The sequence below is a fragment of the Acinonyx jubatus genome, chromosome C1, assembly GCF_027475565.1.
Source record: "Acinonyx jubatus isolate Ajub_Pintada_27869175 chromosome C1, VMU_Ajub_asm_v1.0, whole genome shotgun sequence".
Lineage (NCBI taxonomy): Eukaryota > Metazoa > Chordata > Mammalia > Carnivora > Felidae > Acinonyx > Acinonyx jubatus.
Window position 1 is genome coordinate 85,402,338 of NC_069381.1, and position 22,626 is coordinate 85,424,963.

General features: G+C 36.8%; 1 long non-coding RNA gene across 1 annotated transcript; it reads left to right on the forward strand.

Annotated features, from left to right (window-relative positions):
* Window positions 1-1,223: 1,223 nt before the first annotated feature.
* On the forward strand, window positions 1,224-18,430 carry LOC113599076 (uncharacterized). Its single transcript, XR_003419802.2, has 5 exons — window positions 1,224-1,864; window positions 3,054-3,121; window positions 3,733-3,817; window positions 5,295-5,380; window positions 17,130-18,430. It is a non-coding gene; the product is annotated as an uncharacterized LOC113599076 (long non-coding RNA).
* Window positions 18,431-22,626: the final 4,196 nt, after the last annotated feature.

A 22,626-nucleotide genomic window follows, 5' to 3' on the forward strand; every position in this document is an offset into this window, starting at 1 on the left:
ACAAGATATAATCTAAACTCTTTACTATTACAGTCTGGTTTCTCCTTAGTTCTCTTGCCTTATCTTGTAATCCCTCAACCTCAAAATCCACATCTTTTAATTTTATTTGTAAACCCAATGTTTAAAAAAAATGAATTAGAAGCTTCAACTTGGTTTTCTTTTATTAATAATCAATTCATGAATTAGTGGATTAAAATTTCCCCTGCAATTAACTCCATTTATAAATTTAGTTATTTTATATTCCCTTGAGTGTTTCAAACCACATTAAAAATTTTTAAATCTCTTCATCTTAGGCACCTTAAAAAACAAGTAAATGTGCTTTTTTTTATAATGGTAAAAAATACATAACATAAAACTTGCATTTTTACCATTTTTAAGTGCACAGTTAGTTCAGGGTCCTTAAGTGCATTCACACTGTTGTCCAGATATACTTTTAACTAGAGCTTAAAAATAGTCTAAGGGCTTAAGCATATTTTGTAAGTTTGATTAAATCAAACACAAATGTTGAAAATTGGGTCTCCAAAAAATTCATATTCTGTCCACAATTTAGTTATTTTATATCCTTTATGTTAAAATAAAAATACCAGTTAGATATTTCAATGTGAAATCACAAGGCTTTTATGTCATATTCTCTTAAACATTTGGAACATAAAAAATACATTAAAGAAAACATTTCAAAAATTTACTTATGAAAATGGGTAAGGTTGTATTACCATCTTGATGCAAAGGAACAGCATCCTAGTAGGCCAATTTAAATATTCATTTTCTGCAGGCACATCATACAGGAAATGAGAATAGTCACATAACCAATGTTAGACTTGCCAAGAAAAAAAAATTCAAAGATTTGGAAATGGGCAAGAGGGATGATTGCCCTTTTAAAGGAATGTTAGGGATTTCCTTCAGAGATTATCTGACATTATAGGGCTATGCACCTTTGATTGTTTCTCTGTGACAATTTCAAAACCATAGGAGTAGAAATTAAGTTATAGAAAACTGGTATTTCTCAAGTGATTCTCATGCATAGCAATACAAGTGAATTATGTCATGTAGAGATATAACTTGTTTCTACTATGTGGAAAAAATAATTTCAAATATTATGTTTTAAGTTATTAACCAGTTTTAATCTATTAGCAAATTCATTTTAGCAATCTTGATTGCCTACACATATATATCTATCTGTGCTTTAAATTCACCTTTCAACCAGTTTTAACACCTTAATTGATTTGCTCATTAATTAATGAGCTAAAATAAAGTGTTTGATAGTATTCATTTCATACTTTTATGAGTCATGTTCTTAATTTTGTAAAAATATATACTAAAGAAAATTAGATTTTTAAAATAGAATGTCTGATTAAAAATATCCTGGGGCGCCTGGGTGGCTCCATCAGTTAAGCTTCCGACTTTGGCTCAGGTCATTATCTCACGGTTCCTGGGATGTGACGGGCTCTGTGCTAACAGCTCAGAGCCTGGAGCCTGCTTGGGGTTCTGTGTCTCCTCCTCTCTCTGCCCCTCCCCTGCTCATGCTCTCTTTCTCTCTCTCTCAAAAATGTATAAACATTAAAAAATTAAAAAAAAAATCTTGATTGACAAGTGACAGCATGTTGAGAGTGAACTATTTACTAGTTGAACAAGTCATAATCCCTATGTTCTTTAGAAAATTTTTCACACAGTGGGGATTTATTCCCAGAAGAAGTCATTAATTACTGCATGGAAAACATTTCTGTTCCAGACCAGTGTTGAGAAAAGTTACAAACTTTTAGAATGTTTCCAAAAATTATTCACAACATTCTTGAGGTTACAGAACTACTTACCATTTCTGGCTGTCCTTGGAGAAGAGACCCAGGATGATTCAGCCAAGCCGCAGGTAAACATGCTGAGTATTCCCATCTCTTTCCAAGGAATTTTTTAAGATATGCCTTTTTGGTGTGTATATGGTATGCATCTTTTCTTTTTTCCTTCTTTCCTTCCTTCCTTCCTTCCTTCCTTCCTTCCTTCCTTCCTTTATTTCTTTCTCCCTCCCCCCCCTTTCTTTCTCTTTTTCTCTCTTCTTTCTTTTTCTCTTTCTTTCTTTGTCTCTCTCTGTCTCTTTCTTTCTTTTGCCTTTCTATTTTTCATCCTCTGATTTTGATGGATAGAATCCCTTACTCGTTTAACTAGGTAGTGCTAATCTCTTTGCTGAATGTTTAAATTGAACAAATCTTTTTATTGCCTGATTGGTTTCTATTTCTCTTGCTCATTAGACACCATTCTTTCACTGACACCCATCTTCACTCTTTTCCAGCTCATACAGAGAACTACAGACATTGCCCCTAGTACACCAGGTTGTCTCTTGTCTTTAGATCTTTGTACCTAAACCTGCAATCATCCTGCCCCTTCTTCTGAGATGAACTTCTCTGGGAGGTTTTTCTGCTTTGAAACTCAGGGTTAGGTTTATTTTGTGTGTGTGTTCTCATCACAGATGTATCTATCTCTCCTGCAGTGCTTATCACACTGCATTGTAAATACCTGTTGCCTTGCCTGCTATCTCTATTAGATAATCTTGAGGATGGGGACAACATCTTGTTCGCTGTTGGAGCTTTCACACTAAAGAGAGGCCCCATAGAAGGTGCTTAGTACATACTTATGAGAAAAAAAAAAACAGATGAAGTTCAGGGAGCAGTTCTGAGACTTCAACACTATATTCTGATGGTGGAACAAAGATCAAACACTAGAAAAATAAATCCATGTTGTCAAAGCTCCTAAGGAATCTAAGGCCACTTTAGTAGCATTTTGCTAGTCTTGTCCGTTTACTGACCTTATCTAATTCATTCTTCATCAACCACTTTTATAGAAATATCCTGAGAGGACCAATGGCTAAAGGTACTTGTGACCTTATTAAAAGCGCTTATGGTTGCTGGATGAGTAACTTTAAAACAGAAATCAAGTTTTCTGTTGTCATAGAGAATGACACCAACTCTCCTCTGCTCATACGAAAGATTTAAGCCACGATAAATGATGAAACAATTTTAAGACATCATATTCCAGCAGCTGCAGTTTGGTGTTTTCTCCTGCAGGCAGACACAGTTTCATAGAGTCTTTGCTGGTGTTAAAGGGAAGCCCTGACTCCAGGCCTTTTCCATAGGTGAGGTCTCGTTCCTGTCTTTTCGTTTTGTTTCACTCCTTAGAAAATTTTTTTGTAAAGTTTACTTTGGACTGTCCAAGATTTCCAGTGTTTCTATTGCAATCCAGTTGGCTATGACCTAGAGACTTATAAAGAAAACAATTAGCATTTTATGTTTAGCTGCAATTTTCAGTGTATCAACCACATGTGATTGTACCGTATTTCTGCTCAGTGACTCCCTAATTAGTGACAGTCACAGATGCTCTTGCTGCATTCTTGGAATCACTATCTGAACAAAAATAAAGCTAATGTGCTCTATTTTAGTTATAATAAATTTTCAGGTACCACACAAATCATGAAAATAGTCAATGACAACAGATGTTACCAATTACTTTGTAGTTCTGTATTGGGGGGGGGGGGAGAGGGGGTTGAATATGCAGAAGACATTTCTTTCTTTCTTTTATATTTATATTTTGTGATAAAATAGTAGCTGAAAGAAATGAGATAATACAAAATTATTAACAGTATGTGTGAAATTGTACAGAATACTTCTATAATTCTAATGTTAAGGAAAGAGTTGATACTAATATATTACCTTAGGTAATTATGACTTATGTTTATTGTGTTTCAAGGGATGTGATTTGCTTTTAAGAGCCAGACAGATGCTACAAATCTTTCTTCCCAAGAAAAAACATTCTGAGATTCCTCTCAACAATTGTGAATTATTTGTTTTGAACATTGTGGATGTCTGGCATTCATTTTGTGTTATCCTGACCCTTTTGTAGCCAGGCATCAAAATCCGTTTTTCTAGTACTGTGGTTAGTCTGCCTGACAAGGATTTTAAAATGCATTTTAGTTTGGAACCATAGCTAATGTAGTTAATGAAAGTACTTTCTTACTTTCTATTCTGATGATGAGGAAGATGTCTGTGCAGTGAAAGTAGTTAGCTAGTAAAGAATATCATCTCATAGCCCATTGATGTTATTTTATGAAATTTTATGTTATTTTATGAAATTAAGTGAGGTTTTCTTCTTTCTTGTAATTACTGTCTATCTTATTCCATATAGAATGTCAGATACTAGGAAGAATAATAGATACTTTAATTTTACTTTTTTAATTATCAAGAATTAAAAAAAAATATGACCTAACCCTTCAAGGGTGGGTATGATAAGAATGTTTACATTAAGTATTCCAGGTACTAGAAAAAGCTAATCTGAAAGTTACCAACTACTTTTAGAAAGAATTATTGGGTTGGGGCACCTGGTGGTTCAGTCAGTTAAGTTTCTAACTTTGGCTCAGGTCATGATCTCACAGCTTGTGAGTTCAGTCTCTACCCTGGGCTCTGTGCTGACAGCTCAGAGGCTGGAGTTTGCTTTGGATTCTCTGTCTCCCTTTCTTTCTCTGCCCTTCCCCTGCTTGTGCTCTCTCTCTCTCTCTCAAAAATAAACATATAAAAAATAAACATTAAAAAATTGCTGGATTTATTTTAATTTATATAATATAGATATATATTACACATATAATTAATGTTGACTTTTAATGTACCCGACTTCACCCATGAGGGGTTGCCAATTAGGGAATTGTGTAATAGTGTCTAAGATGACAAGAGTAGCAAGGGTTTTTGCTTTTTTTTTTTTTTTTTAATTATCATTTATTTTGAGAGAGAGAGAGAGAGAGCACGATGAGGGGAGAGGTAGAGTGAGAATCCCAACCAGGTTCTGCACTGACAGTGTAGAGCTCAATGTGGGGTTCGAAGTCATGAACCACAAGATCATAACCTGAGCCAAAACCAAAAGTTGGACGCTTAACCATCTAAGCCACCCAGGTGCCCCTGTTTTTAAATTTTCACCCCTACTTTAGTTTTTTTTCAAGACACTAGTCAATTTGGGGACATTGCGAGCCATTGTGGTATTGATGTAAGCTTCTTGCTGAAAAGGAGATTAGTTGGCTATAATAGGAATCTAGACATACATTTTTAGTAGATTAATTGCATCAGTGGTTCCAGATCTTTACCCCTCCTCTAGCCCATGAACTTTGCTTTGTGACTTTGAAGTTGCCCTTACTTAAAGAGGTAAAGTTTCTGTCCCTAAATTCTGAATTTGGCCACGTGATTTGCAGATTTGGTATGTGTAGACGTTTGAAAAAGTGCTTGTATACTCCTGCTTCTGTTCTTGACCCTCTGCCTTTTCCACAGGAACACACCCAAGCTAGGCTGCTGGAGGAATGTAAGGGACATGTAGACAGAATCAGCCACTGACAGCCAGTTAACCCGACATGCAGGTGAGTCCAGTTGTTAGCAGAAGGCCCACTTCGTCTAACTTGCTCACATATAGACTTGTGGACTAATTAAAGGCTGATTTCTAGCATAGTTCATTCATAGTATCATTGTGGCAACAGGTAACATATAAATCTCATTCAAGATTTGTTTCTTTTGGGGGGAAATGAGAATTCCCAACTAATGGCTTCAGGGACACTTTCTTTTTCTTAGATTCAGACAGTTCAACCACTGGATAATGGAGGCCTGATAATTCCAGTTAGATAGTATTATAATTGTAGCTTAACCGTGAGGATCAATAGAGCATGTGTTTTAGGCCCCTGGTGCCTGCTTCAGGTGCAAGAAGAAGTATTAGGCTGAATGCAAAGTATTAATTACCAGAGAACACAGAGTCAGGCATATATTTTTTGCTAATGGAATGTACTAAAACCTGATTACAAAAAATCCTAGGGGACTTGGGAAAAAAAGCTATAAGGGACATTTTATAATGTCCCACTTGCACTGAGTTCTAAGTTAGGTCAGGGGGATTTAAAAGCTTAACATTATCCAAAGACTTTCTTGGTACATCAGGTGTTTATAAGGAATTTTCAGCATATTATCTATTCACTATATAATCACACACATAAATATATTTTTGCCTTCTCTAGAAAATTTTAGAGGGAGATTTATTTTATTTTTTCTTTCTTTTTAGTTTCTTAATACTACCACTTTTGGCTTTGGTATTTCCTTCCATTAAACAAAATACTAAGCTCCTACAGTCTATAATTTAAAAAAAATATTTCAATGTTTATTTTTGAGAGAAAGAGAGAGAGAGAGAGAGAGCATGCGAGAGCATGGGGGAGGGGCAGAGAGAGAGGAAGAGAAAGAGAGAGTGGGAGAGGGGCAGAGAGGAAGACGCAGAATCTGAAGCAAACTCCAAGCTCTGAACTGTCAGTGCAGACCCTGACTCAGGGCTGGAACTCACAAACCATGAGATCATGACCTGACCCGTGGTCGAGCGCTCAACAGACTGAGCCAGCCAGGTGCATCTACAGTCTACAATTTTAACCTCTACTTTTAAAATTAAAAATACTCAAGAAATTTATCATAAGCATGATATTTAATGGTTGTATAATACTTAGTTGCATGAATTTAAGCATAATTAACCATTTCCTCTTCTTTTCTACTCTATCACTATTCAAAGTTTTGCTGTAGCAATATTTTTTGTTTGTATTTCTTTCTGATTACCTTTTTATGATGGATTTCCAGAAGTGAGGTTATTGATTCAGATGTTATCAGTATCATAAAGGCCTAAACTTCTGAATACACGTAGCCTAACTTTTTAAGAAAGGTTATGTTGCTTCTTGAAGTGTGTGAAATTGCTTTTCTTACAACAGACTTGCCAGCATTGAGTACATTCTTGAAAAATTACCCTATGATAGTATACATATATTATGAAATTTACAAAGCTCAATAATGCTAAAAAATAACAAAAGTGTAATTGTTTTCAATTGCAAAAAATAGTAACTTTTCTCAGATTAAAGATTATTATGTGGCTTTGAAACTGTGATAGAGCTAGAAAGGCAACATTCTTCCCCCCCACCCCATGCTTCTCAAGGGACCTAGAACAATGATTCATGATAGGATTCTAATTTCCAGCTAATTGAGGGCATGTCTTGAGGCTTTTAGTTTTGGAACTCTAGGTACATAAAGAAAAGGGAATGAGGTGACAACTACCACAGGGAAAGTAGCAACTGGCCCTAAGAGTGTGTGTCTGAAACTTCACAGTATAGAGGGAGGTACAGTTATGGATATTCAGACCATATTATAAGGCTTGAATGCTTGGATGTTATGATGCTTGAAAACAGGAGACGGTGAGATAGAGTGAGACTAGTAGAAGATTGAGGATACAACAGGCCTTGTTAGAATCCTGTCTCTGTCACTTATGAACAATGTTGTCTTGGGCAACCAATCTGAGCCTTATTTTTCTCATTTTCCAAAAAGAAGATAATATTTTTCTTATTTTCTAAAAAGAAGATAATTGTTTCTAAAAGAAGATAATAATAAAGTGTTCTGATGTAAGTAAATAACAACACAGTTTAAATGCACTTAGTGGGGCTCCTGGGTGGTTCAGTTGGTTGAGCCTCCAACTTTGGCTCTGGTCATGATCTCTGGGTTTGTGGTTTCAAGCCCTGCATCAGGCTCTGTGCTGACAGCTCAGAGCCTGAACCTGCTTCAGATTCTGTGTCTCCCTGCTTGTGTCTGCCCCTCCCTGCTTGTGCTCTGTCTCTCTCTGTCTCTCTCCCTCCCTCTCAAAAATAAACATTAAAAAATGAACAAATGCACCTAGTTATAACAGTTATCAAAAGGAAATGATGAATGGACTGGGTGTCATGGCATAGATTTAATGATGGGGTTCTGTAAAATTTGAAGCATCAGGAAGCCGAAGAATAACAGAAATTTGGGGGGACCTGCAAAATGTTGTGGACTAAGTGAAAAAAAATTTTGGGCTCTGGTGGGCACTTGGGCATTTTTCCTTTTACCTGCATGATAACTCAGTCTCCCAGTGGTAATGCTTAATGGAGCAGTAACCAGATGTGAATACTTGGGCTGCCTTGCCTTGCTACATCTTTAATTTTATCCTCTAGTGAAATTACTGTTATCAGAAACCGTGTGTTTGGAACTACAAAATTAGAGAATTTTGGGCATTTATTGGGATTGCTCTAATTGAGGGCATCTAGGAGAAAGAAAATAACTTGGTATGTCAAGCTGATATGGAGGTTGGGTCTGAGGGGCACCTGGGTGGCTCAGTGGGTTAAGCATCTGACTTTAGCTGGGGTCATGATCTCGTGGTTCTGTGAGTTTGAGCCCCACATAGGGCTCTCTGCTGTCAGTGTGGAGCCCACTTCACGTCCTCAGTCTCCCTCTCTCTGCCCTTCCCTTGCTTGCGTGTGCGTTCTTTCTCTCTCTCTCACTCTGTCTCAAAAATAAACTTAAAAAAAAAAAAGTTGACGTTGAGATATGGCTATGGCCAAAACCTGTTTTCAGAGAAAACAGGAGGCTAGAAAACAACACAGATGGTCTTTGCCTCAAACCCACTGTGGCTAAGAGACTGTTAAAAAAAATCTTTGTGGTTAACAGTTATCTAAAAACTGATAGAGAGGTAAGTTGTAATGAGATACAAATGGTTTGAGTTTTCTAATGTCCATATGCCAGGTCTAGACCTATCATTTTATATTCACAAGAAAAGAAATGTAAAACATGTGCTGGCATGTAATGCCACATTTGATTAATTTTGACTATTATTAGGATTGTCAGTAATTCCTGCAGCTAAATTTACTGTGTAGACATATGCATTGATTATTGAGATGGGCACATTGATGTGTCAGCTATGCCTGCCACTGGCAAATCATTTCAGCTCAATATAGAAAGGCAGAGTTTGATATCTTGTAAAAGTCTTTTAATAAAACCCTCTTTTGGAACTAGCCCTATTTAAATGGACCATTATGATTAGGAAAGGGACTTTGGTTTCCCCAAAGAGGAGTCTTCTACTAATGAGGATTAATTTGAGAAATTAGGGAAATTACTTAGAATCAGAAACAGCTGAGAGGAAATGGTTTTAAAGATTTGAATTGGGTTGAATGTGGCTCAAAAATTGGAATTGTTCTTTGTAAGAAATGCCATTAACCCAAACTGAAGGATTAGCAGAGGATTGTGAAAAAGTAAATGAGGCAGTTCTCATTAAGATAGTTTCTTTGGACTGAGTAAAGACGAACGAAGCACTGTTCTTGTATTACTCACTGGTAAAGTGTTAGTTGGACAGAAAGATCCACACATATTTAATTTGTTTTTTTCTTATTTTTTTCTCTTGTACATTACATGTATTTTTCATTCCACAAGGGGATGTTTATAGGGCATCACTAAAAATGACACAGGAACTAGGACCATATACTTCTAGAGTGGATGGGATTTTCATTTGACTTTCTACCCTGTGACAGTCTTCCTGATAGTAAGTTGGTGTCTGTGCTGGAATAAATCCAGGTCGGAGAAATTCAGGATCTCACGAATCAGTCCATTTCCTTCGCTGATAGCACCAAATGTTAGCAAACTCTTCTTTGTGGGGCAAGAAAAATGGTTGCTGCACACCACCTGGGGTTTGCTATAGGTAGCAGGAGAATCAATCTTCTGTTACATATCTACTCTGCTGTTCTGGGAGCAACAGTGATGGAGGAGAGCACAGTGACCTTAAAGCCCCTCTAAATTCTTAGAGAATTTCATTAGGAATTTGTGAAGTCCTAAATAAAAGCTTAAAAGTTAAGATTTAGGTGATTCTTTGAATAGTTAAGATGAAAGTCTGGCTAGCAGGCTTTTTTCTTTAGGAAAACAAATTTTCAAAAATTATGAAAGCAAGACCCAGTCTATATTAAAAGGGAGGAAATGCGTAAAAGAGAATAAAACTTAATAAAGGAATAGGGATTTGGCTTTGATCTGGGGTGATCTAAAGGCTGAGTTTGAGGTTCTGGGACTCAGGGAAGAAATCACTTTATAAGTGGTGTCCAAAAACATGGTGTGGGCAAATTAACTCTAAGAACATTGTTTTTTGATATTACAGGTTTTTGGTTCAGTTGGTTAGTTTCATACTGTAAAGCTTCTCAGCAAATGGAAGATTTCAGCAAAAGTATGTTTTGTAACAATAGATGATGGTGCTTTGTGAAATGAAAGGGGGATGGCATGGGGCAAAAAAAAATCCAGGACAGTTGTAGTAAGAGGGTGAGGCAACCAGAGTAGCCTATGAGAAAACATCAGAGCAGGGGCGGCAGGTGAGAGCAGAGAAATGGCTTGTAGAATATAAGCACCTTCTTCGTCCCTCCAAGAAATCATGGAATTGTGGGGACGAGAGGAGTGTTATTTTGCTTGCCTACTAAAGGAAAATAAGAACACAGAAGCTCACAGAGGACTTGGAGTCATTTGGGTTACAGTAGCCAATGATTATATAGCACTGATTGCTTTTAGTTTTTAGAAGCTTTCTCGAATAAGTTTAATACTATGTGCACAAGGACTTTTCTCAACCAACTGAGCCACCCAGGTGTCCCTTGCACAAGGCCTTTTCTTAAATATTTAAAAGCTGCCCTGCCTGTCCCCAGTTGGACAGATACAGCTCTATCAAGCATTCCACAAATACTTGGACTCCAGATCTTCTCCCCTCACCATCTTGGACTTGGTTCTCTGGACGTGCATTCTTTTCTCAATATCTCTCTTAAAATGTCATACTTAAAATGGAGCTTAGTATCCCAAGACTAGTCTATCCAATGAGATTCAATGAGAGAAGAAGCATGTGACCTCCCTTTTTCGGAGCTTTGTACTTCTAGCTTTGCATACTGAAACAGAATCAATTATAATTATGGACCCCTTATCACACTACTGACCCATATTCAACTTTGGTTTAACAAAACACCTAATTTTTTGACACAGAGATATTTTTAAAAATATTTTTTAATGTTTATTTATTCTTGACAGAATGAGAGGGAGAGGGAGAGAGAGAGAGAGTGAGCGGGAGATGGGCAGAGAGGGAGAGGGAGACACAGAATCCAAAGCAGGCTCCAGACTCCAAGATGTCAGCACAGAGCCGGTGCAGAGATTGAACACAAGAACCATGAGATCATGAACTGAGCTGAAGTCAGACGCTCAACCAGCTGAGCCACCCAGGTGCCCCAACACAGAGATATTTTTTATTCATATCTCCATTATTCTACAGTTGTGGAGTTCATATTTTTTAAGACTAAATTTTATTGTGCACATGTGGTCCATCTTGTTTCTTGAATTCACTCTGGATCTTGATTTATGCCCTGTAAAGATTTTATAAGGTTGCAAGATGTAAATACTTTCTTTTTCCCTTTTCCAGCTTTATTGAGGTATAATTAACAAATTGTAAGATATTTAAAGTGTACATCGTCGTGATTTGATGTACATGTACATTGGGAAAGGATTCCCACCATCTGGTTAATTAACACATTCATTACATAATTATGTAATTACTTAAATGACTTATTGGTGAGAATATTTAAGTTCTCCTCTCTTAGCAAATTTTAATGATAGAACACAGTGTTATCAACTATAGTTTCCATGTTATACATTAGATCCTCAGATCTTACTCATCTTATAGCTGCAGACTTGTTTCTTTTACCAACCTCACCCTATTTCCCACACCTGCCACATTTTGGCAACCACTTTTTTACTTTCTGTTTTTATAGGTTTGATTTTTTTTTTTTTACCATGAAGTATTTGTCTTTCTTAGTCTGGCTTATTTAACCTAGCATAATGCCTTTAAGCACCATTCGTGTTGTTGCAAATGGCAGGATTTTCTTCTTTCTCATGGCTGAATAATATTCCATTGTATATATACACTACATCTTCTTTCTCTACTCGTTTATTCATGAACACTTAAGTTTTTCCATATCTTCGTTATTGTAAATGATGCTGTAATGAACATGGGTGTGCAGGTATGTTTTCGAGTAGTGTTTTCAGTTCCCAAATAGGAGTAGAATTAGTGGATCATATAGTAGTTTTATTTTTAATTTTTTAAGGAACTTCCATACTGGTTTTCATAGTGGCTATGCCAATTTATAATCCCATAAAGGGTTCACTTTTCTCTATGTCCTTATTGACATTGTGATGTCGTTAGCTCATCTTTTTTGATGATAGCCATTCTGACAGATGAGGCAATACCTCATTGTGGTTTTGATTTACATTGCCTTGATGGTTAGTGATGTTGAGCACCTTTCCATGTATCTCTTAGCCATTTGTATGACTTCTTTGGAAAAACATCCATTTGGTTCCTTTGTCCTTTTAAAATGGATTATTTTGCTCTTGAGTTATATGAGTTTCTCATATAGTTTGGGTATTAACCCTGTATTTGATATATGGTTTGCAAATATTTTCCCCCATTCTGTATGTTGCCTTTTCACTTTGTTGATGGTTTCCTTTGCTGTACAGAAACTTTTTAGTTTGATGTAGTCCTACTTGTTTATTTTAATCTACTTTCTTGTCAATGTTGAAAATACTGAAAAGAACAAGGCAGAAAATAAAACATGGCATGCCATTGTTTAGACACAGTTACTCAATCAACTACACATCTGTGTAAACATGCAACATTTGGCTCTCATGGTCTCTCTTAGTCATCTAGAGATTCTGGAGAATAAAACAGCCTCCATAATCAATAGAATCTCATGCCACATATTCTACAGTTTTAATTTCAATTAACAAAGAGATATGTTTCATTCAAATGGGAATATACTGTAACCTGCTTATGGATCTTCAATTTCTTACAAATACTATGACCTCTTTCAAATTTATGGTATTAGGATTGTTTTTAAATAGCTTTTTTTGACATTTGCCAACTTAGGACTTGGAGGTTCATTTTCTTCTCTCCTCTGAGTAACAAGAAGTTTCACCTTCCCTGAATGTCATGAGATCCTTTCTCCCCTCTGTTCTCAAGACAATTCTTGGAAGATGTCTCAGATTGTGCTCTTATACTAAAGGAATTTTGTAATTTTAGTTTCTGAAGAACTAAGATGTGGTGTTTGCCCAGCTTCTGTCTGTGATTACTTTCTTCATCTTGCATTTAAGCTTTCAGTAAAATATACAATCTTATTTAAAGAATTTTTAAAAAACTTTTTACCCCCTCCCCATTATTTCAGGCCAAGAGAACATTTTAACTTGCTTAATATAAATTTAATTTAAATGTAATTTACATACTCTATGTTGTATAAGCAATGTACAAACATGGTCTTGTTGTAACAATATAAATGTTATATAAACACAGTTTTATTCTGTCAGAGTCTCAGCTATATTTACATCACTATCTCCTTGTATTAGTCAGTTTTCTTAGTTATAGTCAAATTCACTCTGGTGAGTTTAGACGAAAAGGAATTTGTTACAGCATGTTAGTGGGCTCAGAGAATTTCTAGGTGTACATTGAATCAAGGCTGTATTATACAGACAGGAGCAATGTGAGTAGAAGAAATGCCCAAACACATCACGGCACTATTCCCAAAGAAAGCAAGAAATCTTACTACAGTCTTCTCTTATTCTATACCTATTCACCAAAACCTCCTCTAGAGATACTGATAAAAATCTTAGGGACTTCTTGACCATGAATGTCAGATCTGTGCAACCCCTGCTCACAATCTTGTCTCTGTCAAAGTCTCGTTAGTGAGTCTGTTAGTGGAATATAGTCAAATGAAGAACCTACCTACAGGCAACTTAGGAAATGCAGACGTAATTTTCCCACCCCTAGGGAGCAGGGAGATACACTGTAAGGCTGCTGGAGTGGTGTGAAGTGAATCAATATGCACTATCTGCTGCGGCCACCTCTTGGGTCATCTAACATGTACTCTTTTTTCCCAGAGTACAACTTCCCACAGCAATGGGAGCCAGCAGCATGCTCTATGTATAAAGAACCTAATATAAAGGAACAATTCTTTTTGGAATTGAAGAAAGGCTGACCTTCTCCCGAAAGGGGAGGATCACTATATCATCAGTCATTAAGTGATGTTCATAATTCTTGTTCAGTCATTATTCTGGCTTAATATTCTTAATTATGTACCAGATTTATAAAGTTTATCATGGTCAGCTTATCTTATACAAACTAGTAGGAGAAATGTAAAGGCAAAAAAAAAATAGTCAATTGGTAAGGGAAGGGAAATTCTTAACTCCTGATTCATTTCCCTGTGTATCCATTATCTAATTTTGTCACCCTCATCCCTGTATTGAGTTGTAGCTTTTCTAAAATTTATTGCTGGATAAGGTGGTACTAGGAGTCCATTGGTTTCAGGCTTACTCCTCCTGCCTCCCCTGCACAGCAGAACCTTTATTTCCTCTTGAAAATCAGCACTGGGGGACCTGGGTGCCTCAGTTGGTTAAGAATCTGACTCTTGATATCAGCTCAATTGTGATCTCATGGTCATGAGATCAAGCTCCACGTTGGGCTCTACACTGAACATGGAGCCTGTTTAGGATTCTCTCTCTCTCCCTCTCCCTCTCTCTCTCTCTCCCTCCCCACCCCCCTTCCACATTCTCTCTCTCTGTCTCACACACACACACAAAATAAACAAACATTAAAAAAAAAGAAAATCAGCATCATTTATCCTAGTCTATATAGTAATTTCCAGCCTATTGGTCCAGGACATCAGAAAAGAAGATTGGGCAACTGCCGGTTCAACATAGATTTCAGTAGAACTAATACTTTCCCAGAACCTGGACAGCTAACATTTTCAGCAAGTCAAATAAAATATTTGTTATATTATCTGAATTGGCCTGAATAAACTTCCAGCAGATGAGCAAGAAGGACCTTGAATCAGCTTTTTATATGTTTAGAATCTCTGCTAATCATATTATGATTACTTCCAGCTAGGTTTATGATGATGTAGTTTTGTTTTTCTTCTCTATCTCCACATGTTCTCTGTCATTCTCTCCTCAAGTCAGTGAGTCTTCATGTAGATGTCACTCTAGCAAGATATAGTGCTTGGTAAATAATAGGTGATCCATACATGTAGAACATTGTTTTTTTAATCCTGACTTCAAATTAGGTTCACTTGGACAGAAGTTAAAAAGAGAGAGAGAGAGAGAGAGAGAAAGCATGGAAAAAAATTCCTCCATCCTGGACAAAAACCCCAAAACAAAAACAAGTAAAACTCATACTGGGGCTCTACTTAAGACCATCTATAGGGCATTTGGGTGGCTCAATCAGTTAAGTGCCGACTCTTGATCTTGGTGCAGGTCATGATCTCATGGCTGTGAGATTAAGTCCCATTTCAGGCTCTGGGCTGAGCATGGAGCCTGCTTGGGATTCTTTTTCTGCCCCTCCCCTGATTGTGCACACTCTGTCTTCTCTCTCTCTCTCTCAATAAATTTTTGTTTTTTTTTTTTGAAGATCAACTATATGAGGGGTTCTTTGAATGAGGCCCAGGCATCAGTATTTTTAAAAACAGTCTATGTCAGGGGCACCTGGGTGGCTCAGTTGGTTAAGTGTCCAACTTTGGCTCAAGTCATGATCTCATGGCTCGTGAGTTCGAGCCCTACATTGAGCTCTCTGTAGTCAGCATGGAGCCTGCTTTGGATCCTCTATCTCCTTCTCTCTCTGCCCCTCCCCTGCTCTTTCTCTCTCTCTCTCTTTTATCACTCTCTCTCAAATAAATAATTAAAAAAATAAAAATAAATAAAAATAGTCTATGTCATTCTCATGTGCTGCCAGATTTGAGACATGCTATACAATTGTAGGCCTGGAGACAGCCCCCAATCTCTTATTATCTAATTTCACCTTTGGGTAGAAACACCTAAAGCACCTCAGCCAATGAACACTAAAACCTTATAAATACACAAACATACTTTAACTGTTATGTGTGTGTTTAATATTATCCATTTATTGAAGACAATTTTTAAAAATAGAGGTAAAAAATGAAAACAATATCACTTGTAATCCCCTCACATAGAGGCCACCACTGTAGACATTTAGATTCATATCCTTGTTTAGAAACCCATCCACAAGTAACTGGGGATCGTGATATATACTTAATTTTTATCCTGCCTTTTCTCCTTATGTTGTTTTGAGCTGTTCTTCAGATTACTAAATGTTCTTTGAAAAACGGGAGTTTTAGAGGCCACAGAATACTCTACTGTGTGGCTGAACCAAAATATATTTATCTTTAAATATTTCTCATGGAAATTTTCAAAGTAGAGATACAGTGGAAATGAACCACCACATACCCATTATGGGACTCAAACTTTACCATCCTGATTTAACAGCTTAATTATGGTTTATGTCCCCCTGTAGATACAGGGGAATAGTTAGTTACAAGGCTGTCAGTCCTAAATGATCACTTTGGTTTGTCCTTAGGACACCTTCCTGTCAATGGCCACCATGGATGTTCGTACATAATTTAACCTCCAGATTCAGTTTTGTATTTTCAGTGCAGGCCTGGGGAAGTTCAAAGCATCCACCCCCAAATGTTGGACTCAGCCTATCTTAATGCCTTTGGTAGTTTTTTCTTTCAATTATTGTTATGGCTTTATGATTTTTGAACCATGTATCTTTACCTGGAATTTTTGCAAATTGATGGATTTTTAAAATAGCTTTATAGAGATATGAATGATATATAATAACATGCACAGATTTAAGCTATACAATGTGATAGGAATTTAAGAAACAAAACAGAAAAAATAGACAAAAAAACAGACTTTATTTATTTCTTTTTTAATGTTTATTTGTGAGAGGGAGAGAGACAGAGTGTGAGCAGGGGAGGGGCAAAGAGAGAGGCAGACACAGAATCAGAAGCAGGCTCCAGGCTCTGAGCTGTCAGCACAGAGTCCGATGCGGGGCTCAAACTCACGAATTGGGAGATCATGATCTGAGCCGAAGTCAGATGCTTAACTGACTGAGCCACCCAGGCACCCCTTTTTTTGTTAATATTTTTATATATTTTTTAATGTTTATTTATTTGTGTGAGAGAGACAGAGTGTGAGAAAAAAAAACAGACTTTTAAATATAGAGAACAAACTAGTGGTTGTCAGAGGAAGGTTGCTAGGGGGATGAGTGAAATAGGTGAAAGGAATTAAGGGTAAATTTATCATAATGAGCACTGAGTGATGTAAAAATGAAAATAAGAAGAAAATAAAAATAATAAAGTGCATAATGTGATAAAATGTGGAATATGTACACTGCATGGTCTGAATGTTTATGTCCACCAAAATTCATATGTTGAAATCTTAACCCCACAGGTGATGTGGGAGGGGGTGTGGACTTTGGGAGGTGGTAATACCTTTACAAAGAAGGCTCCAGAGAAACACCTTGCCCCTTCTAACATGCAAGGGCACAGCAAGAAAGCACTGACGATCAACCAGGAAGATGGCCCTCATCAGAATCTGACCATGCTGGAGCCTTCATCTTGGACTTCTCAGCCTGCAGAATGGTGAAAAATAAGTTTTTGTGTTTTATAAGCCACCCAGTCTATGGTATTTTGTTATAGCAGCCCAAATGGACTAAAATATGTGCACTCTTGAAACTATCACCAAAATCAAGACAATGAACAAATTCATCACTCCAAAAAAATATCCTCATACTGTTTGTAATATCTCTCACTGGACTCATCCCTGTCCCTCTCAAGTTTCTGGACAACAGTGATCTGCTTTCTGTCCCCATAGATTAGTTTGCATTTCTTACAATTTTATATCAGTGGACTAATACAGTATGTACTCTTTTTTGTCTTTTACTCAGCATTATTATTTTGAGATTCCTCCATATGGTAGTGTGTATCACTAGTTTATTCTTTTTTTATTGCTGTGTAATATTCAATTACGTGGATATACCACTTTTGTTTATCCATTAACCTATTGATGGCATTTGGGTGGCTTCTAGTTTTTAGCTACTATAATAAAGCTGCTACAAATATTTATGTACAAATCTTTTTTTTTATGTTTATTTATTATTATTTTATTTATTTACTTATTTATTTTTTTGAGATAGTGCCAGTGGTGGGGAGGAGCAGAGAGGGAGGGATACAGAAGATTTGAAGGAGGGCCTGTGTTTACAGCAGAGAGCCTGATGCAGGGCTCAAACTCACAAACCGTGAGATCATGACCTGAGCCAAAGTTGGAGGCTCAACCAGTTGAGCCACTCAGGTGCCCCTCATGTACAAATCTTTGCTTTCATTTCTCTTGGGTGGGAAAGCAAAAATGAAATGATAAAGTGAAATGGATGAATCATGTGATAGTGCATATTTAGAGAAATTGCCAAATTGTTTTCCAAAATATTGTACTGTTTTATATTGCCACCAGCAGTGACAATGTCCTCCTTATCTTCACCAACATTTGCTATGGCCATTCTTTTTAACTTTAGCTATCTTAGGAAGTATAAAATGTGTAGTATATCTCAGTGTGGTTTTAAACTTGTATTTCCCTGATGACTAATGACGTTGAGCATACTTTTTTATGTACTTATTTGTCACCTACGTATTATCTTTAGTAGGTGATTGTTCAAATCTTTTGACTAGTTTTCAATTAGCTTTTTTCTTATTGTTGACTTTTGAAAGATATACTTATATATATGCATCTGTATATAGGTCTGTATACAGATGCATATATATATATATATATGTATATATATATATATACACACATGCACATACATATTCTAGATTCAAGACCTTTATCATATGTAAGTTGTACAATTATTTCCTTATGGTCTATGGCTTGTCTTTTATTATTTTAATAGTGTCTTTCGAAAAGCAGCTTGAAATTTTGATGAAGTCCTGATGGATTTTTGACAATACTGAATAATCTCTGTGTAAGATTTGCTTTAGAATTTGTTATGAGCCAGCTATCAAAGTTATTACCAGTGACTGAGAATGTTCTGTGTTCTTTGTGAGGAAAAACAGAATTTTAATGAAATGTTGAGTTTTTTCTCTGGAAAAATACCTTGATCAAGAAAAAAATTATTCTGTATAATAAACATTTCCTTATTTTATTAGCATCAAAAAGGAAGCCATACTTTGCCTAGAGATAATACTGAGCTTTTCCCTCACCCTAAGATGAGAATACACAATGAGAAATTTTACCCCTCCTTGGATTATACCTTTGGTCATGTGTATCAACTAACAACGCATCCTTCTTGTCTTTGTTTCTTGTGGGAGACTTGCCCCCTAATCATGATGGCCTATGAAGTCATAAGTAAGAATGTTTTGGATCTATTCTATGCACATGGATCTAAGTGGGAAAATCTATACTTGTGTGTGGTTTCCTGTTCTATTCCTTAGCATAGCTTGGCCAATGCCTCCCATTTATAGTCAGGATTCTATTCAGGACAATACTCTGCATTTTGGGCCAGTTTGTATACATATGGCAATGGTGATGGTGATGACAGTAGTGTAGAGAGATGAAGATTTTTAGCATAGAGCTTATTTGCCTTAATTTTAACATTTTCCAAAGTGTGTATTTATGGAAAATTCCCAAGGAAATTTTTTTTTGAGGGGAAGAAGGGTTTTTTTTTACTCTTTAGTCTCTCTGCCAAATTAATCCATTTCTATATTTGTAATAAATATCTGATATTTTTGCCTTCAAAACATTTCTTTTTCTCATGACAGCAGTCTGAATTTCCTTTGGGGGAGCTAACTGCCTCTTCTTTATTCTTAGTTCATGTATTTTAGATGGCTATGGTTTCTCCTTCTGGTTCTAGGTGAAGATCCATCACCCAAAGCCTGGACTGTAATAACCCTGCATCCTCTTGACCACAACGATGGGTTCAAGGGCGGGAATCTGATTCTTATGACCTTTGAAAGCCTTCTTCTTTTTAAAAATTGAAGTATAGTTGACATTGAATGTTGTATTAGTTTTGAGTGTACAACATAGTGATTTGACAGTTCTACACATTGCCATTGCTCATCACAGCAAGTGCAGTAAGTGTGGTTACCTGTGTCACCACATTATTACAGTATTACTGACTATATTCCCTGTGCTGTACTCTTCATCTCTGAGCCTTATTTATTTTGGAACTGGAAATTTTCTTAATGGTATTATTGAAAGTGCCTGAAAGGGGTCCCCAAGACATGCCGAAAAGTTAGAAAAGAAGTATGCAACTGCTCATGGCCATTTTGCCACCATGTGGGAGGGGTATTCCTGAGAATGAAACCAACACAGAAAATGGCAAAGCCAAGAGGTGGGTGAGATAGAGGTGGTATGTTCCAAAGGTTCCAGAGGTGGTATGATATTTTTTGAGACTGTGAACTCTGCCTTCATATTAAACTGGTTTTAATTTTTGAACTCAATAAATTATCTCTTACTTAAACTGGTTTGAGTGGATTTTTCTCACTCTAACTAAAGGAATTCTGGCAGAAACAGTGTTTGAATAAAATTAAGCCCTTGACATAGAAGTCTCTTATTATAGAGAGTTCTGTTGTATTCTTGTTCTCTGTGACCCACTTCCACTAAAAATATTTGTAGGTTCTATTAATAGGATTTAATTTTTTTTTTGGGAATCCAAATAGCGTAGAAGTCTAGATGGATTTAGCTATTTATTTTTCTTCCTGTGACTATCTTCTTTCTCACTTTTAGAGTAAGTAGGAAGATATGGATGGAGAGAAATTAATACTTGGGTTAGGATAAGTTGTTGGAGATGTTCAAGTGTAGTCTAGATTCTCCCTTGGCAGATCTGCGGAATGCAGCTGTGAACAACCTGTGGTTCTCTGCCCTGATTATTGTGTTCCTTGTCTTCATGCTCACATTCAGGTTTGCTCTTCTAGTTTACTACACTCCTAAACTGATTTATAAAAAATTATTTTTAATGCTTTATTTAGTTTTGAGAGAGAGAGGGAGAGAGACAGAGCACAAGCAGAAGAAGGGCAGAGAGAGAGGCAGACACAGAATCAGAAGCAGGCTCAGGCTCTGAGCTGTCAGCACAGAGCCTGACACAGGGTTCGAACTCATGAACTGCTAGATTATGACCAGAGCTGAAGTCAGACACTTAACCGACTGAGCCACCCAGATGCCCCTACTCCTAACCTTATTTCAATTCATATCTCAAACATCTCTTTCAAGAAGATTTCCCTACCCTCTGTAGACTTTAAGTGCCCTTCTTCTTCTGTAATACTCCTTTGATACCCTCTGCTCTTTTTTAATTCTACATCTTATGTCTGTATGTTTTAAATGGTGAGCTCTTCAAATGCAGCCATTTTGTCTTATTCATCTGTATCCCCAGTGTCTGGAGCTATTCCTAGTACAGAGCAGATGCTCCATAATTGTTCTTTCAAAGACAAAACAGAACAAAACAAAATGAAACAAAGCAAAAATGAATGCATAGGTAACTGGATTTAACTTCTGGATGGTGGGGTTGATCTAGATCTGACCAATCATCAAAATCACCTGGAGACATTTTTTCCTTAGCTTTATTGAGATATAATTGACATATAATATTGTATAAGTTTAATGTGTATAATATGTTGATTTCATACACTTAGATATTGCAAAAATGATTACCACCATAGCATTAGCTAACGGTTCTATCTGTCATATAATTACCATTTATTTTTTGTGGTGAGAGCACTTAAGATCTACTTTCTGAACAACTTTCAAGTCTATAATGCATTATGGCTAAGTGTAATCGCGATGCTGGATCAGTAGATTCCACAGAACTTATTTATCTTCTAACACCAATATCTTTCCATTTCCTCCATCTGCTCAGCCTCTGGCATCCACTATTTTAACTCTCTGTTTCTAGGAATCCAGCATTTTTAGATTTCACATATAGGTGGTATCTTACAGTGTTTGTCTTCCTCTGACTTATTTCATCTAGCATAATGCCTTCAAATTCCATGTCTGTTGTTGCAAATGGCAGGATTTCCTTCCTTTTTTGTGGTTGAACAATATACTCCACTGTATCTATACATACATCTTCTTTATCCATTCATCTTTGGCAGATACTAAGTTGCTTTCGTATCTTGGCTATTGTGAATAATATTGCAATAAAAGTAGATATCTTTTGATATCCTATTTCCATGTCATTTGCATGTATAAACCTGGAGATATTTTCTTTTTCTTTTTTTTTTTTTAATTTTTTTTTCAACGTTTATTTTTGGGACAGAGAGAGACAGAGCATGAACGGGGGAGGGGCAGAGAGAGAGAGAGACACAGAATCGGAAACAGGCTCCAGGCTCTGAGCCATCAGCCCAGAGCCTGACGCGGGGCTCGAACTCCCGGACCGCGAGATCGTGACCTGGCTGAAGTAGGACGCTTAACCGACTGTGCCAGCCAGGCGCCCCAAACCTGGAGATATTTTCAAACAGAAAAATTTTATTCGGCCAATACGTAGGGATTGTGATGTAGTGGGCATATGAACAAAGTGTTACAGACTGTTATTTAAGCAATAGAAATTCATTTTCTCATGATTCTGGGAGCTAGAAGTCTGAGATCAGGGTGTTGGCAGGGTTTTTTTTTTTTTTAATTTTTGAATGTTTATTTATTTTTGAGAGAGAGAGACAGATTATGAGTGGGGGAGAGGCAAAGAGAGAGGGAGACACAGAATCTGAAGCAGGCTCCAGGCCCCAAGCTGTCAGCACAGAGCCCGGAGTGGGGCTTGAACTCAAAAACCATGCGATCATGATCTGAAGTCAGATGCTTAACTGACTGAACCACCCAGATACACATCAGGGTTGGTTCCTTCTGAGGCCTTTCTCCTTGGCTTTCAGATGGCTGTCTTCTGTTTTCACAGGAACTTTCCTCTGTGTCT